The sequence below is a fragment of the Notechis scutatus genome, chromosome 1 (assembly GCF_049901735.1).
Source record: "Notechis scutatus isolate UNSWTSFEM ecotype Mainland chromosome 1, rNotScu1.2, whole genome shotgun sequence".
NCBI classification, from domain to species: domain Eukaryota; kingdom Metazoa; phylum Chordata; class Lepidosauria; order Squamata; family Elapidae; genus Notechis; species Notechis scutatus.
The window spans coordinates 273,562,396-273,568,395 of record NC_142009.1 but is presented as its reverse complement, the minus strand read 5'-3'; positions in this window follow the sequence as shown (position 1 = coordinate 273,568,395).

Here is a 6,000-nt window from a genome sequence, read left to right as displayed (position 1 = left end):
CGTGGAGGTTCTGCGGGGGCTGGGGGGGAAACGGGCCTTCTGGAAGTATGGAAATGGGCCTGTTTCCAGCTTCCGGTGGGCCTCCAGAGCCCAGGGGAGGGCCTCCAGAACCCAGGGGAGGCCATTCTCTCAGAGGCCTGGTGGAAACCTCTGGACCCTTGGAAGGGTGAAAATGGCCTCCCCAGGCTCTGAAGGCCCACCGGAAGCTGGAAACAGGAAGTTCCAGTAGGCCACGCCCACCAAGGCCATGCCTACCCAGCAATTGGCAGCGAACCAGTTGCTCAGATTTTTGAATCCACCCCTGTCTAATGAACAGCAAGCCAGGGAGCTTTCATTAATTTGTTTGTAAGTTTGCCTACCACTAGAGACCAAAAAGCAAAGCACAACCACACAAAAGTTAAGAGAGCAAACATTAAGTTCTTAAAAAATCAAAATCTAACTACCTAATTATCAATTACCATGTCTCCCTTATATAATCAGTACTGAGTAGAATTGGCTGTACTTATAAATCAGGGTTGTCAAACTGGCGGCCCATGGGCCAGGTGCGTCACACGCAGGCCACACCCACCCCAGCTCTGCAAAGGGGGAAATCGTCACGATATGTCACATGACCACAACATGACGCCACAAGTTTGACACCCGTGTTATAAATGAATCCACTAATGGGGGGGGGGGGGAATGATGTTTTCTTCATATGTCTGACTCTGATGAGTAAAAGCGTGATTAGTTGTGGAACTGCAGCACTCACACAAGAAACTATGGGAAGCTGATTCAGTTGATCCTTTGGAGCTGGGGCAAAGGCAACCTTATAATACTGTACTTTACACAAGATTCCTAGATGTTAGGAAATTATATTGATAAAAAAACACTCTCCAGTGCAAAAAAGACGCAATAAAGATCAGATGCTTGGCTAGAGAGAAAGGTCTTCTGTATCAATCATCTCTGCAGTAGTAGAAGAAAATAACTTTGATCTTTCTGGAAATTGTTATCAAGAATATGCTGTGTTTTGTGTCTAAAATTCAAGCTGGAGCAAAGCTAATTTAAGTCAAAATTAACTTCATTCTTCCAGGAAGGGGCAAAACAATAAGCAAGAATTAAGGGATCAGTCTTCTAAAATATATAATTTTAGCCAATACTTTAGCCACCATATTCTGAGCCTTGAGAAGAATCTCCACATATAACAGATAACAGGATCACCTCTACACAGTGTATTTGGGGTGAAGTCCTTCAAGAGCTCAAGATATTTCTCATATGCACAGCTGTATATTGTAAAGCAAAAGTCTGACACCTTGGCCTTGTAAACAAAACTGTGGCAGCCCCAGAATCATTTTCTTTGCAGCTAGCAAATTGAATTATTGCATTAGAGATCCTTTGTGCTCAGCAATGTTTTCTGTTTGTTTTTTCCATGCTGTAGATGAGAAGATTATTCAAAGGTATTTAAACCCTTTGACTTTTTCAATATAGGTTAATTGGAATCTATGTCAGTGGGAATGATTCAATCTTCACACACACACACACACACACACACATACACACACACACACACACACACATTACATATACATATATATGTGTATGTGTGTGTATGCTGTACATAACACAAAGGGTGTTTGGAGGAGAAGCATAAAACACTAAATAAATACCTTGGTTGTTCTATCGCCAGAACAAAAGCAGACTGGAGACCGGAGTTGAAATCAGCTCTTTATTAGCAACCAGTAACTTCAACTAAAGGCGAGCCGCGGCAGCCCTTTTTATAGCGGCTGCTCGCGGCTCACAACCAATGGCACTTATTTAAAATTCCCGCCGCTTAGGCGGCCAATCGGAACTTGTTGTTATCCACCAATCGCTTGGTGGCAGTATTTGTCCAATAGCAATGTAGTATTATAAGTCTATAGAACAAGTACATAACATTGGTGATTTTTGACAATAGTTTAATTCCATATCTAGTTCTAGTCAGATATTAAGGGTAATGTACTCAACAAATTATAAGGTTATCTTGTGAGCGTGTGTGAGTGTATATACTTTTGGGGAGTACGCAAGTTATGTAAGGTATACAGCAAGAAATATAACTAATAACTAATTAAAGGCATTGTGATACAAGGAGAAAGCTTACAGAAGATCTTACACATTATTTATGGGCCTGTCCTTTTCTGCTTCAGTATATGGAAAAATGTTAGAATCCTCTTGATGAGAAAATAACTTTGGTTTGATTCACATATAAATTAATATAAATTAATTTAAACAAGGAGATATCAATATAGAGATTAGCAAGTTTGTGCAAGATGTTAAAGAGATTATCTTATCAAAAGTTCCTAATGTGTTCCATTATTTCATTTGTTGTAATAACAATGCTTTAATATTCTTACTGACGAATGCCATCATATTTCCCTTGAGTCCTCTCTTCATTAGGCTAAGCGTATCTAGTTACAGGAATCAATCTGGGTCAGTCATCGGGACCAACATTTTTGTCTTCCAAGCTTTTGGACTCATGCTGGAGTCCATCTTCAGGGAACTTCTCTGTAGCCTCAGGCCTAACCCTAACTCTAACCCAGACTGGATCCTGCAACATTATCCTGGGACACATATATTTGCCTTCATTTGTGATACCTAGTTCCCTTAGCCACTCATTGTATGATTTCGACTCCAGACCCCTTATCATCTTTGTTTGCTCTTCTCTGCACTCTTTCTAGGGCCTCTATGCAATAATCCCTCCGTACGAAATATCAAAAGGTGCCAAGTGTCTATGATATCCATTGTCATCCTAATGTTCCAGCGTGGACTTGAATCCTGTGATGGGATGGTATCTACAAATCTCAACAGCTGCAGAATTTTGAGGCATTTTTCTTAAGTTACCCAGTAAGGACATAGAATTCTTACAAAGGTTAGTTAGAAACATGTTTGTTTGGAAGTCTTTTCCCAGTCTTGTTCCAACAGAGAATGGCATCATATATTCTTAGGCTTAATTTGTTTTGCACTGTAATCTGTGTGCTTGACCTATAGTAAAATGCAGATAAAAGGGAAAGGGGGGGGGGCAAAGCCAGCAATAATTAACTGTAAACAGCAGGTTTTGAAATTATAATTAGAAAAACACCTGCCACTTAGGTCAGGTATCTCAGTGTAACAACATAGCTTCATATGTGCGCCTCATTGACTTTCAAGATGAAATACCTCAAGATATTTGAGGATTTCTTGCAGGTTTAAAATTAAAAGTCACAGGTATTGGTACATTAAAGAAGAATTCCCTGCTGGTAATATTTTATGTTTGTTTCGTTGTTGGAGTGTCATCTTATGATTATGTAGTTATTTTAGCATTTATTTTGGTTAATTTTTTTGTATGTTTGTTATTTATTGTTGTGAGCTACTCAGAGTAGGTTAGAGTTGGACAGCACTCAAATAAAATAATAATAATAAAGATTAAAGAGTTGGGAAACTGACCAGATCCTATACCAAAAGCAAACGTCTACTATCCTGGGGATTAAAGTTTATGAACAATTTATTAATACTAGCTTTCATTTTGAAACATTTAATTTCCTAATGTTATCTCCTCATCCTTCCAATGCAATCCAAATTTGTAAAAGCTCTTTACGTTTAAAATCCAGTGCTTCGGTTAGGGGAAGTTTCATAAAGACATAACAATGAAAGCAGCATTTTGGCAACTGAGAGTAAAACATTCCGTGCAGCATAGGAATCCTGATGAAAGCATCCCAGATGCTTTCTAGATTTTAACTGAGCACATCCAGTGAAGAGAGCCCAGCCCACCAGAATTGGTATTCAGCAGGTTCTGGCCACTTCTGGAGAACCGGTAGCGAAAATTATGAGTAGTTTGGAGAACCAGCACATAACACCTCTGACTGCCCCTGCCCCCATCTATTTCTCTGCCTCCTGAGTCCCAGCTGATCAGCTGGGTCTTCTTTTGTTGCCCTGCACAGGAGAAGGGAACTGGAAAGCAGGTTAGTGGGGTGGGGAGGGAATGGAGATTTTGCAGGATCCTTTCCCTGCCATGGCCACCAAGCCACACCCACCAAGCTACGCCATGGCCACCAAGCCATAGCCACAGCCACAGAATCGGTAGTAAAAAAAATTGAATCCTACTACTGCAGCCCACCAACTCTACCAATAATTTGTACCTCCATATATATCAAGTTTTTTTTTTTAAGAAAACAATAACAGCAAAAGGCCTAAAACGGAAATAAAATACTAAGTTGGTGTAGAGACGTCTTTAAAGAAATGCGATGCAATATATCAAGAAGAGGTGGGCTGCACTCACGTTACCAACCAGTCTGCTGGTTGTGAGCATGCACACGGCCCTTTGGGACTGAAACGGAGCTTCAGATGTGCAGCTGATCAACTCAGGCAGCTCCAGTGAGTACAGCAGGGGCGGCATGGATCTCAGCTAGGCAGCATGGTCGGGAACAAGCCAGAAAGTTAGTTATATCTGGAAAGGATAGCACAGGGGTAGGTAGGCGGCCTAGCCAGTGATCACAACTGCAGGTTTGCTTGAACCCGTGCAAACAGGCAGCAACCCACCACTGATACCAAGTGATTCTCAAGAACGTATTCCTGTTAAACAACACCTGTTTGCAAACATGCCCCCATTTCATTTTTTCCCCTCTAGGCCCTGATTTTAATATGTCATTATGTTTATCAAAATATAGCATATTTTTAACATTCTCAACACTATAACAATTGCATATTCACTCTAATATTAATACAGATAGATGCAAATCAGTTGTGTCTGCTTTTTTGTTCTTTTTTGTTCTTTGAGTACAAATTGAAGGGGGTGGATGGGTGGTTCATCAGCACAAAATCATACAGGCAGACAGCAAAACTGTAGCTGAGCCAGAAAAACATAACTTTCCAAGGGTGTATTGTGTCCAAAGCTGTGCTATTTAAAATTGGTGAAACAATATTGACCAGCTTTAATCAAGATCAATCATTGACCTGATTATGCGTCCTCTAGCTGATCCTGGCATCTAACCATAAGCCTGATAAATACAAGCTTCCTTGTGAATACAAGTATTTGTGCACGTTTATGGACATTCAAATATAAGTCAAAGAACAGATGTAAACATATTCACACAAAGTTTCTTGCAGTTAAATCAACTGCAGTTGATCTACTACACTGATACAGAGCAGTGTATCTCAACCTCAGCAAATTTAAGATGCGTGGACTTCTGCTCCTAGTATGTGTAGGGTTGAAATCCACACATCTTAAAGTTGCAGGGCTTGAGAAACATGAAATTAAACGTAAAGGTTTTCTCTTAATGTGACATTAACCTAGAGGATACATAATCAACCACAGTATTATTTGATTAGCTTTAACCTGTTTGGAAATACATTTCAATCTGAAAAATTCCTTTAATATTTTGAGGCTGGAAATGAATTACTCCCTGATCCTCAAGTATCTTACTCACTGATATTCTAGTAAATTTGAGTTATAGTGCTATGTTTCCTTATATTCTAAAAGAGACACATGAGTACATTACTGCTTTTCATTGTTGTTAGTATAGTAAATAAGTGAAGTTGGTTACTTTTGCCCTGGTTGGTGATTTTATTTATTCCCCTCACGCATATGTACTAGACATTTCCAGCTCTAGGGGACAGTGCTCATCTCTGTTATGATTAAACGCCAAAGGCGCACGAAACACTGTTACTGTCCCACCAAAATGGTCCCTATTTTTCTACTTGTATGTTTACATGCTTTCGAACTGCTAGGTTGGCAGAAGCTGGGACAAGTAACGGGAGCTCACTCCGTTACGCGGTGCTAGGGATTTGAACCACCGAACTGCCAACCTTTCTGATCGACAAGCTCAGCGTCTTAGCCACTGAGTATGGGTGTAAAAAAGTCAAGGTGGTGAACATAATAGTGTGATTGAAACTGCACTTTTTTCTTCTTCACACTGTTGTGGTCTCCATCTTCATCTTTTTCTAACCTTACTCTGCAGACAAGCCTACTCCAGTTATGTCTGTCTGTCTGTCTGTCTGTCTGTCTGTCTGTCT